The sequence below is a fragment of the Protopterus annectens genome, chromosome 1.part0 (assembly GCF_019279795.1).
Source record: "Protopterus annectens isolate FY-2018-M chromosome 1.part0, PAN1.0, whole genome shotgun sequence".
In the NCBI taxonomy this organism is placed as follows: domain Eukaryota; kingdom Metazoa; phylum Chordata; order Ceratodontiformes; family Protopteridae; genus Protopterus; species Protopterus annectens.
The window spans coordinates 715,495,257-715,508,680 of record NC_056725.1 but is presented as its reverse complement, the minus strand read 5'-3'; positions in this window follow the sequence as shown (position 1 = coordinate 715,508,680).

Sequence of the window (13,424 nt, the reverse complement as noted above, 5' to 3'; positions counted from 1 at the left end):
ATTCTGTTAGTTTCTGTTTCAGCCTGGAAACTGAAGTCAGAAGACAAAAAGTAATATCATCCAAGCTAACCCAGCAGTAATATTTGATAGTGATTTAAGAACTCTCTCAGGGAGAGTGTGCATTTTACATTTTGTCTTGGTCCTATATATATATATATATATATATATATATATATATATATATATATATATATATATATATAGTATGTGTGTATGTGTTTGTGTATATGTATATGTGCATAAAGTACACATGTACAAAAACATATGTATGTCTTGATAATGGAGAATTAGATTATATGCCTGTGTGTGTACTTCATGTCCTTTCAACAAAAACAAATAAAAACAGAAGTTTTTTTGTAACTGTATATGTATGTCTACACATACACTCACATGCATATCTATATATATATAATATAATATATATATATATATATATATATATATATATATATATATATGTGTGTGTGTGTGTGTGTGTGTGTGTGTGTGTGTGTGTGTGTGTGTGTGTGTGTATGTGTGTGTGTGTGTGTATAAAAATGTATGTAGCATGTAGAGTACTATATGTGGGATGCAGTACTGTGTTTAAATGCACGTCTGACTATGTGTGTGTGTGTGTGTGTGTGTGTGTGTGTGTGTGTGTGTGTATTTAAACACATTTAAGTACTTCTGATTTCCTTTTCTTAATGTTTTTAATGCAAAAGCACATAGTAAATGTATGTTAAAGTAAATTCATCTATATATTATGGTGGCCATCAATGGGCACATTTCCTTTGTGGACTACAAAATGCTCATGCATTCTAACAATGTATGGACTGACTCAAAGTCAGTGTGAATCTCTTACCATGGATCTGTGTGTACCAGATATGCATCTTTCTCTGGAAGAATGTCACAAAAAAAGCATACAGCACCTTTTTATGAACCGTATCAGTGCACATAGTTATAGGCTTGCCACCAGTCTCTCTTTCCCACAGGTCTTCTCTGTGTGTGTGGGAGGGGGTGGCTTGAAAATGGTAAATGTATTAGTACTTCACAAGAAAAAATATTTAATGACTTTTCACTAAATGTCATAGAATATTTGATACCACATTAAAGCTATCTTAACATAAATTATTATAAATAAACAACATTTAAATCTTTTCAATACTGTATTGCTGCTTATGTAAATTTGTCAGAAGAGCTGACTATTGCCTTTAAACCCCTGGCTGATCTAATTGCTTTGTTTTGCTATGAAAGGGGAGTGGTAAGTTTTCCTCCTCTCTGCAATAAAAACAGTGGAAAACAGTTCCACAGCTTTCTGTCTTTTTTAATATCACCTGCTGTGTTCCTGACATTAGGAGAATTAATTGCCTACCTAAGATTGACAGCAGTACCTGACAGGGCAAACTACAGATTTAAAAAGTACAAGCTGGTTTCTGGTACCTACACAATGCTGGAACCATATTGTAGGGAGGAAAGAAACCAAAAGATTGAGTTAAACTGTAGAAGAGGGCAGAGTTTTCCTTTAACTAAGGGAAAAGATGTGATGGTTGAGAAGAAGTCTGCAACTGTTTATTGAGTCAGACTATGTCAAGTTATGTGAGCTGCACCTAAGCCTCATAAAATGTAAAGCAGGTAAATTGAAAATATGTGACTGAATTTGCAAAGTATGTTTTATAATTGTATAAAATGATGTCAAACTAGTAACCCTTTTCTTTGCATTGTTTAAAAAAAATATATATGAAGTTTTTAACTGCCTTCTACTGAGAACTAGAGCACTTTTACATAAGATGTGAAATGTACACAAGTCATGTGTAATATAAACTATAATTATGCTGTCCATGATCTGTGATGATTTCTAGGCCAGGAAGCAAAAGAGATGTAAAAGCACAGCTAAAAATTTTTGTAAGACAATGGCTGATCAAGAACAGGAAAACAAACTCATCGGCAGGTAAATGTGAAACTCTGCGTAACTGTGTCTGTTGTTTGTGTGTGGGAAAGATAAAAATCAAATAACTATAAGAAGTTCAGAGAGAAGAGGGGAATATCTACCCTAGAGCCTGTAGCCACCATACTTTCATAATAATTGGCATAGTAGAATTCAAATATACTTTGTCATTTGTGGTCCTTCCCAATCACCAACATTTCAGACTCTTTCACACTGCAACCATGCAGGAGTTGGTTAAATTGGGGAGGCAGTCATTTGCGCAAGTATTATTTGAATTACTTTACCTGGCCAAGTCAAGTCAAAATTTTGTGATCTGATGAAGCAGTGGGTGCTCTACAGAGAAGATGAACAAGTAGCGCTGTGACCACAGGACCTCTTCTACCATCAAACCTGAGGTGACTACCTGCAGTTAAAGTAGCAAGTGTGTTATTTCTTATCGGTGGAAGTTGCAATAAATTGAACAAACCCTAGATGCCTCATAATAACTTAGATCTCTCATGATACCTATGAATACCATGGTTAGAGCCACTGATTGTCATGCAGTTAGATGTTAAAGTCTCTGGTAATCATCCATCTCTGGTTTCCAAAATTGAATGGTTGATCCATTAGAACTTTTACATTTTATTTGGATTAAAAAAAAAAGAGTTATTCCAGAAGCAGAGAAAAACAGTGGAACTAACAGTGCAATAAAAATATCAGAGTTAGAATTCATCAAGTATTGTAAACATAGGGTCAGCTTCACCCAATAACTTGGAAATGACTGCAATTTTCACTCCTAGCTCAATCTCATTTGGATATGCTATGTCCTTTAATTAGCCAATGAAGTATGAGTTTCTACCCCTGGTTTACAATGGTAAACAGGCTCTTCATTATATCACTTTGGCTGAGATGACTACTACTAGGGTAGAATTACACCTTAGGGAGCTTCCATGTTACCTTAACAAAGACCAACCTTCCTAGCTCTGTTGTGTCTACCACTGAAGCAGAATGGTTAAACTTTGCCCTTTGCCCTTTTCCTTCTCAGAATACTCATCATCCTGAAAATATTATATCCAGAGGCTAGAATCAGAGCATAACAAAAACAGTAAAAGGCTACCAAGAGATCCCTATTATAGCACATTCCTATAATGACCTGAATTTCTTTTAGAATACATTCATAAAATGTGCTGAAATCAGACCGGCCAAATCATAATTAGGACCAAATGTGATAAACTACTTAGATTTAAAAGTAACTATTTTAATAACAGTAGTTACATTCAGTAGTTAATACATTAGATTGTTAAATAAAAAGTACACTAAAACAGTAATTACTCAACTGGATTCAGATAATATGACTGGAATTTGAGATACTAAAAAGGCCACAATTTGTTAAAAATACTTATACACAGGCAGCCATTAATATACATCATAAGATAATATTAATATAGTCTGACACATCAAATAGGCTAGAGGGAAGATAAAGTGACAAAAACACTTACTCTAGGGAGCACCTATTATAAATCAGGGATTGCATTACAGTAAAGAAACTAGAAGAACATCCAAACTCAATAAAATGTGTCAGGTGCTGCTGCATGCATACGGTCTTTAATATTAATTAGTGATCATGCTGAAGCATACAAGCAAAACTCTGAGCTGCTTTTACAGATGGCATAAGGCATCACAAGGATCAAAGTTCCATTCAAATAAAACCAGTGTTAGGTGCAGCCTTAGACTTCACAGGTGAAGAATCAGCCCCTGACCTCACGACTAATGAACAGCAGTCAGATATTGCAGTGGGCAGCAAAAATATAAGTACTAGACCATATCATACAAAGTGGCTTTAAATCTTATACTTGTAGTACATTAAGTCAAGCTACAAACCTGAAAACTGAGACCCTCCTTGGTCCACAAAGAGGGAAAATAAGGACATTTCACTGTTTTGTTTTTGTAATTCCAGGACTTGCAATTATGTTTCAGAATTCATCTGAATAGAACAGGAAGGGAGAACAGTTAGAAGCATCCTCTAAAGAAACAATGCAGAAACATTATGCACCTCAATGGTGGTAACTGCTGATACAGGAACATTACAGAGAGGTGCTTTCTGATAATATCACTTCTCTCTTAGCTTTGGTAATACGTACTTGTATTTGTTCCCTTTGCCTCATGTGTTAAAATAAATATCTACTTATATTTTTATATTTTGCTGTCTGAGGTGCCCATCAGGGTTGCAAGCTGCAGCTCATTTTCAGGGATGAGCAGTAAGCAGTGTCTGGTTAAGCAACTTGTGCAAAGTCACCCAGAAGGCAAATGAATACTGAAAGAATCAAACCCAGATCAACATATAACATTAATCTTATGCATTAAACTCACAGAGAATATATTCCACTTGTGTACAATTTCAGACTATTGCACAGTATTCTTACTCTTTTTTTTTATTTATTATTGTGATTTCCATTGTCGCCTCACAGCAAGAGGTTCCCTGGTTCAATCCTCGGCTGGGGTGCTTTCTGTGTGGAGTCTGCATGTCCTCCCTGTGGTCGCTTGGGTTTCCTCCGGGTCCTCCGGTTTCCTCCCACATCCCAAAGACATGCTGTAGGTGGATTGGACACTCTAAATTGACCCTAGGTGTGAGTGCGTGTGTGTGCCTTCTGTGGAAGGTTGGGCGCTGGGCTGGCAACTTGACAATGTAAAACTCCACTGCCAATAATGAGCAGACATGTGATCCGCTGTGGTGACCCCTAACTGGGAAAAGCCGAAAGAAGAAGAAGATTGTGATTTCCCTGGTGGTACAGCGGTAGCATTGCTGCCTCACAGCAAGACGTTATCCCGTTCGATTCTCGGCTAGGGTTGGGAGTGTCTTCTGTGTGGAGTCTGCATGTCCTCCCCGCGGTCGAGTGGGCATTCGAAAGACATGTGTTGAATGGGCATGCCTTATTTGAAGGTTGGGCATTGGGCTGGCAACTTGACACCATAAAAAAAAAAAAAACAACTGCCAATCACTAGCAGACCGGAGTTCTGCTGTGGCGACCCCTAACTGGGAAAAGCCGAAAGACAAAATCGTGATTAAAAATTTTGATTTGCTTTCCCATTATTTTTGTAAGCATCCAATCTTCAATAAAGAGAAGACAGCCCAACCTAATCTACCTCCTTCTCTAAGAAGGAACCACATTTCACATTGGTAGAAATAATTGAAATAATTTAACCAGTCTGCCAAGGGTAGTCAGTATTTCCTGGAATCATTTTATTCCCACATTCTAGCAGATACCCTTACTTTTCACATGGCAGTGCGTATCATACTAGGATAGCTGTTGCAAGCCTTTGCCACAGTGCAGTACCATTCTTCATGGACATAACTACTACATGTGTTGTTATATATTAGTGGTTGGCACCTCCTACCTGTTATGCATTTTTTAGAGGTGCCTGCCTCTTACAACTGTGCTGTCCTAGTTATTATACAGTGTGGTGCCAGTGTGGCTGCTGTCTGTATGCCTCAGACATTTTTCACACAGTATGCTTTACAAATATAGCACTATGCAGTTCTGCACCTGCACCTGCGTTCCAGTGGTTGACAATGTTTTTATACTACATTGTTCTCATTATCAGGCTTTGTTTCATGTTTACCATTTACATAAGCCCCCTCCATTGCACCACTGGCAGATGGCCTGGCTTTACTGTTTTGCACTTGCCCTGCTGTTACAGACATCTGCCCACTATGTGCTGCTTTCCTCTATGCTTTGTGTAGCATTGTGATTTTCTTGCAAAGTACTGCATGGCACTGCTGTGAATTAGCAGAGGGGTGCATTACTCAGGCATTAGTGTAGCACAGGCAATGTTACCATTCTTCCTCACTGTTCTGTATGCACAACTGCAACATGCATCTCAACTGCACTTTGTATTTTATGATTCAGAAACCTAGCTATACATTATACAAAGCAAGGAGAAAGAACCCTTACTGGGTACAATGCAGATTTTTGACTATAAATCTAATGCACTTCTGACAAATGTCAAATGAATTACTTCTGAAAATACAGAAACCTACAAGTTGCCAGACTCATTACATCAAATGTCTAGTTACCAAATATTTGGTTCTTTGAATAGCACTGCACTGAATAATACATTTATTAACTACCAAACTAGATTTAATAAAAAAGGGTGGATGTGTACAGTCTCACCAATGCCTCTTTTGGTTATTAATATCTGTACATTGATGCATTGCACTTTTGAGAATATGTAAGTTAATGCACTGCCTTAACTTCCAGAAATTCTCTGCAACAGACTTCTTGACTTTTTACATGGTTATGTCGTGAAGCACCGTGACAGCAGTGATGCTTTATTTAAACATGACATATGCCATGCAAAAAGCAAATTTATTTTGTCTGTGGCAGATCCCTTGTCTTTCTTTGTGGATTAGGTCTGACACATAAGAGATAAAGATGTTTACCAATTTTTTGGAAGTTAAGGACCATGAATAGTTGCTTAGACTGCTACCTACATGACTTTGGATCTTTATGATCATGTTAATTTTAAACATCTTTTAAAAGGTTTATCAATAAAATAATTCTCTGATTGATCTAACAAAATTCCTTTTTCTATATGCTTAAGGATAGCTATTCCCTACACAACTGGTAACAAGTTTTTTATGTATTTTTTACTTGTTTGGAAGTTCTTTCATCTCTATGTGAAAGTTTAGCTTTATTAAGTACATTTAAGTTATAGTAGGGAAATGAGTTTGCCTTTATAGTGATTGGTCGAGTGCATGTCACTTTTTCAAGTCATATTTTAAGAGGCATTTTTAATTGTACAGCTGCTTAAAGAAGTCTGCTAAAATGAAATAACCCTCAACATATTAAAGGTAGGCCTTTCAATTTTCTTTTTTTATTAATTTATTTTGTAATTTTTTGATACACTAGTAACAAACTTTCACTTTACGTCAGTGAATGTGTAGAAGAAGCACAAAGATCTATACAGTTAGAGAAAGAGAGAAGAGTGAGTGTGTGTGTGTGTGTGTGTGTGTGTGTGTGTGTGTGTGTGTGTGTGTGTGTGTGTGTGTGTGTGTGTGTGTGTATGTGTGTGATGGTATAGAATGGGATTTTTATGCAGGAGCCAAAATTATTCCTCTACTGAATCTTATTTTGTCTCATTTTGGCCAAGACCAGGTGTGTATTCTCATGTGATGCATGCTCATGTGTTGTGCCAATCAAATGTGCAGTGGTTGCTTCTGTGGTTGATGTGTATCACTTTTATTTCATGACAAACTGTTGCATCGTAGATTTAGCATTTAGGCCCCACTGCATTGTAATAAAGCAAGACTCGTAGACCATGTAACTTGTTAGGTAGCACTGTGCTTCATAGTGGTTCTCCTGTATTTCCGTGTGAGCTGGATGTGATGATGTGAGGTATTGCCAGCTATGCCAGGAAAAGTAGGGCAGTGGGTGTGTAACATACCCCAGCATAGCTAGCTGGAGATTTATAAAGAAGTATATATCATTTATATATCAAAGTCATTTGTATAGGTGCTTGTGTTGAAAATATATTTGTAATGCTGCTTGTGTTAAAAAAATGTACCAACAGTGGGTTCTGCTGGACAGAAAAAATAAATACATCTGTATGTCAGATTGTATTATAACTGTTGAAGTTAATATGGTAACAGAGGATACTAGAAGAGAAGAGGTTAATCTCAGTGCAGCTAATTTTTAGAAAAATATCCTGAAATTAAATTACCTGGTTTAGGCCATAAAGATTGTATCTTACAGTTCTCAATACAGCCAGAGATAAAAAGTCTGTACTATACCGTCTGTCTGTACTGTACTATACCGAATATAGACTGGGAACATTACTCAAGCCCTAACTTTCTAGCCCAACGGTTCCTGGAGTTCATAAATTCAAATGCCATGGAACAGCTAGTCACTGTTCCCATGAGAGGAGAAAATATACTAGATCTCATTGTCACAAACATGGGGACAAAATGCTCCACACCGGAAGTATATCCCTCATTGGTGAGATCTGATCATAAACTAATCTCACTGGAAATCCACATCCCGCCCCCACCCCAAACAAAAAAGACCATAGTGAAGAACTTCTCTAAAGCAAACTTCACACTACTCAAGACTGGTGTGGTATCCTTCAAGGCCCCTGAGCCAGTGGAAACCACAAACCAAGCTGCGGAAGCCCTTACAAATGCCTTCTATGAACACCTCCAGGACTGCATGGATCAGGCAATCCCAAATAAAACCAAGACTCTTTCCACAAAGGGCAAACGTCCAGTCTGGTGGACCCCAGCCATTAACAAACTTTACAATAAGAGGAGAAAGCTATTACATGATAGAACAAAATCCATAAAAGGGAAGTCACCCCTGATCATTATTAGTAAAAAATACGAGCACTCATAAAATCAACTAAGGCCAATTTTGAGAGAAAAATTGCCATGGATTCAAAGGACAATCATAAGGCCTTTTTCAGCTATGTTAGGAACCTGGGTGGAAACTCCCAGATATGCTCAGAATTAGTCCAAAATGATACAAAAATCACTGAACCCACAGACATTGCCAACATACTGGCAGACAGGTTCAGTGCAAACTTCACCCCTCTCCCCTAAAGGAGAGATAACTATCCCAGCCGAGTGTAGCCTCCCGGACATCTCAAATGCGCAGGTGAAAGCTGCTCTCTCTAAAGCTAAAAACACAGCATCAATGGGACCGGATGGTGTCCCCGGCTGTGTGCTACATGAGCTAAATGAGGAATTAAACCCGCACATAAGGCAGCTGTTTAATCTCAGCCTTACCACAGGATACGTGCCCAAGGAGTGGCGTACGGCAACTGTGGTCCCACTCTACAAAGGCGGTGCCTCTACGGACCCTGGTAATTACCGCCCCATAAGCTTAACAAGTCTAGTCTGCAAAGCTATGGAGAGGATCATAATGGAGCTCATAAACAAAGATATAGGGGACTTGCAGACATTGGACCCGACCCAGTTTGGCTTTGTCAAGGGAAGATCATGCCTTTTGAACTTGGTCGACTTCTTCGAAACAGTCACCAAGGCCATTGATGAAGGAAAGGCAGTCCATACAGCCTACCTTGACCTTGCAAAGGCTTTCGACACAATACCCCACTCGGGTATTGTAGAAAAACTTACCAGCTTAAATGTAAACCCATATGTCACAAGATGGGTTGCAAACTGGCTTAAGGACAGAACCCACAGGGTTAGAGTTGCTGGTGCTATGTCAGACTCCAAGCCGGTCACAAGTGGTGTCCCACAGGGCTCGGTCCTTGGCCCCCTATTGTTTGGCATCTTCTTCTCAGAAGTACAGGCCAACATGGGAGGACTTTGGCTGACAAAGTTTGCAGACGACTGCAAACTGGGCGCCATAGTGGAAAGTGCATCGGACACGGATATCCTTCAGAAGGTACTCATGGAAACAGATAGCTGGTGCCAGAGCCATGGCCTGAAGTTAAACGCCAAAAAATGTATAGTCATACCCTTCGGGAAAAACAAGGTAACCCCAAGCTACCATATAGGTGGCAATCCACTAAGCACAGAAGAGGTTATCAGGGACCTGGGGACCCAGGTTGACAGTGGCCTTTCTTTTGACACTCACGTTGCTAAAGTGGTTAGAAAGACCTTCTACATTGCCCACCTGATCATGAAGAGATTCACATCCAGATCTAGTGAGGTCATTGTTCCCCTGTACTCTTCACTTATCAGACCAATGATCGAGTACAATGCCCCATTCGGGATGTATCTCACCCGACATCTGCAGCAATTGGAGAGACCCCAAAAGTTCCTCACCAAAAGGATAAAGGGACTCCAAAATCTGTCATATGCTGCCAGATTGAAGAAACTCCAGCTCTATTCAGTCGCATACCGTCTGCTCAGAGGTGACATGTGCCTGACATACAAGGCCATGTCCAACCCGAATTAATGGACATGCTCCACCTCAAAAAATCCAAATCCACCAAAACCACTAGAGCAAGTGACTTAAACCTTAGCACGGATATAAATAGGACGTGCTGGAGGGATAGATTTATCACTCAGAGACTCCCTATGCTGTGGAATAAAATCCCGGTCCATGTGAGGCAGAGCACCTCGCTGACTCTGTTCAAGAGAAATCTAGACCTGTGGATGGGAGATCGTAGGTTTACCCTGGGAATCATCTCTGTGTCACTGCTGGACAGAGGCACAACAAACTAATGGGCACAGTATTTTTTCATATAAGGGGTGGCGTAAGCCACACAAATTTGGGCTAGGCTTATAAATGCCTTAGGGCAGATAGCCTAGTATAAACCTATGAACCTATGAACCTATGAAGCCTTCTGTATTGTCTTTAGCAGTAAACTAATTGCTTCCCTGGAAGAGTGGAAGTGTTGAAATGGTTTTATGGCTTCCAGATGCTATAACACATCTTAGCAAAGGTCTTTGATTTGTGAGAAAGGTTCTTTGTGAATCATAGGTTTATAGGTAAGTACTAGGCTAACTGTTACTACGGTCCATTTTAAGCCTAGCCATTTTCCCTTTAGGTGCTTGAATTAATCTATTCCATTTGGTGTTGGACTGGTTTTACCCATGCCATGGTTGGTAATTATATTTTACCCCTAGTTTGAATAACTGGGATTATACCATAGATAATTTGAGGAATGCAATCATTTAGTTTTCAGTGCCTGAGCTCATGGCTCAAAAATGGCATTGGATCAGGAATGTGCAAGAAAAAAGTACAAAGCTATGAAATTCAGGTATGTCATAAAAGAATTGCTGTGGTACTATTATCTTTTTAATGTAGGATAGAATCTATTATCTGCACCATCCATTATAGGTTCATAGGTTCATAGGTTTATACTAGGCTATCTGCCCTAAGGCATTTATAAGCCTAGCCCAAAGTTTTGTGGCTTACGCCACCCCTTATATGAAAAAATACTGTGCCCATTAGTTTGTTGTGCCTCTGTCCAGCAGTGACACAGAGATGATTCCCGGGGTAAACCTACGATCTCCCATCCACAGGTCAAGATTTCCAAAGCATTAAATTTGCTTTGGAAGTTAATTAAAAAAACATAGTATTTTCTATTATTTTTGAATATTTCTATTGCTAATTGTTAATTCACGGCACAAAGTTTCTTATTATGTATGTGATGGGTCCATGTCAAGTTACTGAAAAGCAATTTACTGAAAGGCTTACTCAGAGATTCATAAATGCCACATATGAAACTGCAGCAAAGCTAGCACTGCTTACAATGCATGTGTGACAAGCCTCAAAGGTAATTGTACATATGCAGCCAGGCCATTGTGCATGACAAGCAGATCTTCATGGCTGTAGTAAAGTCCCACTGCTACATTGCATTAAATAATCTCACTGTCAGAGCTAAGTATGAGCAGTACGATTAAATACTGAAGGTGCACAAGCACCTCTGATAGCTGTACCATTGACAGTGTTGTTGTAGTGTACAGAAATATATGTGCAACAAACGGGAAAACAGCATGGATGTCTGAGGGTGCTGTAGAAGGCATACTATAGCAACATAATCTACACAGATGGACAGAAAAAGTGTAAAGTGATTTATTCAACAATGCAAGGTTATATTAGTTCTAGTCCTTAAAATATCACCTAAATCTAATTTGGACACGGGCAACTAACTTAGAATTTGGTGCCTGAAAGTATAATCAAATTCAGAAATAGGCTGTAAATTGGTATATGAATTTAATATTAAAAGCAAAAAAGGCTGTAAATTGTACCTGAATCTAATATTAACAGCAGAAAAAGGCTGTATAGCATGCAGAGTCTCTCAGAAAAATAAAAGCTAACCATCTCGCTGTGTGTGTTGCCCCGCTACGTTCGCCCTCGCTACGCTCGGGCTCTCTTCGCTCCCCTCCCTGCCCCCAATTCCCACCCGCCCCCACTACCTCTACATTTATAGCCAGAAAACCACTCCCTCTAAAAACGGGTCCAATCCCTGCTGCTACCAAACAATTCCCCACCCAATCCCTGAAACTCCACCTACCTAGCATTCTACCCACTCCCGCTCTTCTCCCCCTCCCTCTCATTCTATAAATTATCCATTCTTTCCATCTATCATTCGGTAATTAGCATTTTTTACGGCCCATTATCACAAGTATTTAAACATGTGGTATTTCTTTTTTCTTCCATTGCTATTAACCTCTTATTTCACAACATTGTATGAAACCCAAAATCTGGTATTACTCTCTACTACTACATCAGAGACCAATACTATTGGAATTAAATTCACTAACTATTATCATGTTTATGGTACTTGGGAAGAAGCAACCTCCTGCTCACTCCTACCTTATCCAATTACCGCAAATAGAAATAAAAGCCCCAAACTGAAACAAACTTATAAAATTTTAGATAAATTCCTAAAACTCATCTCCAAAATTAGACTTAATCTGCTTCCTCATGGCGATATACACCCCAACCCTGGTCCTACCAGTCTTGACCAGCAGTCCTCTCCTAGCATTGCCCTTAACTCCAACCCCATCACTGCCCGCCCTACTAACTCTCTTCTAACCTGTCATCTGAACATCAGAAGCATAAACAACAAGGTACATGAACTTCACGCAGTTCTAGTAGACCTTTCCCCAGATATCATGTGTCTAACCGAAACTTGGTTAAAACCCACAACTACCAACAATGAAATACTAATCCCAGGTTACAATATATATCGGAGAGACCGAGTCCCTAGGAAAGGAGGTGGGGTAGCCATACTCTATAAATCTGATCTAGTTGTGTCAATTGATGTTATGCAACCACCTCAATTTAACAATGCAGAAATACTAATTTCCAAGCTTCAGATTAACAGCAATAAATTTATCTATATTATTTGTATGTACATTCCCCCAGGAAATAATATAGAAACCCTCGAATCCACCCTTCACTGGATATCTACTCATTTCCCTCAAGAGACCTTGGTTCTCGGAGACTTCAACATAGATTGGAATACCTGTGCCCCCTCAGCTCCTTCTACACATATTAACCTCTACTCTTTCAAGCAAATTATTAATACTCCCACCAGGCTAGGGAAATCTAACCAGAAAGACAGTATACTTGACTGGGTGCTAATAAATAGTCACCCTGATCACTATACACCTGGTACTCTCCCCGATAGTTTAAGTGACCACCACCTTACTTACATCATTAAGCATAAGATAGCCATTCCTAAGCAACCCACACTCAGAGCTGTTAGAAACAAAAGCAAATTTGACTTAACTAAACTTCAACTAGAACTATCTTCTTGTAACTGGACAATACTAAAATATCTACCCCTAGAAGAAGCAGTGCTATACTTTAACAAAAAATTCCTAGAAATTCTTAATTTTCATGCTCCCATCCGTTCAAAGAAAACCAAAACTGTAGATGTTCCTTGGCTCTCAAAAGAAACAAGGCAGAAAATTAATCTCAGAAACAAAGCATGGTCTGCCTGGCGTACTACTAAACTCCCCCTGGACCAAAGTAAATACAGACAACTTAGGAATGAAACTAAAAGGCAAATATTACTAGATAAAAGACAATACTATTGT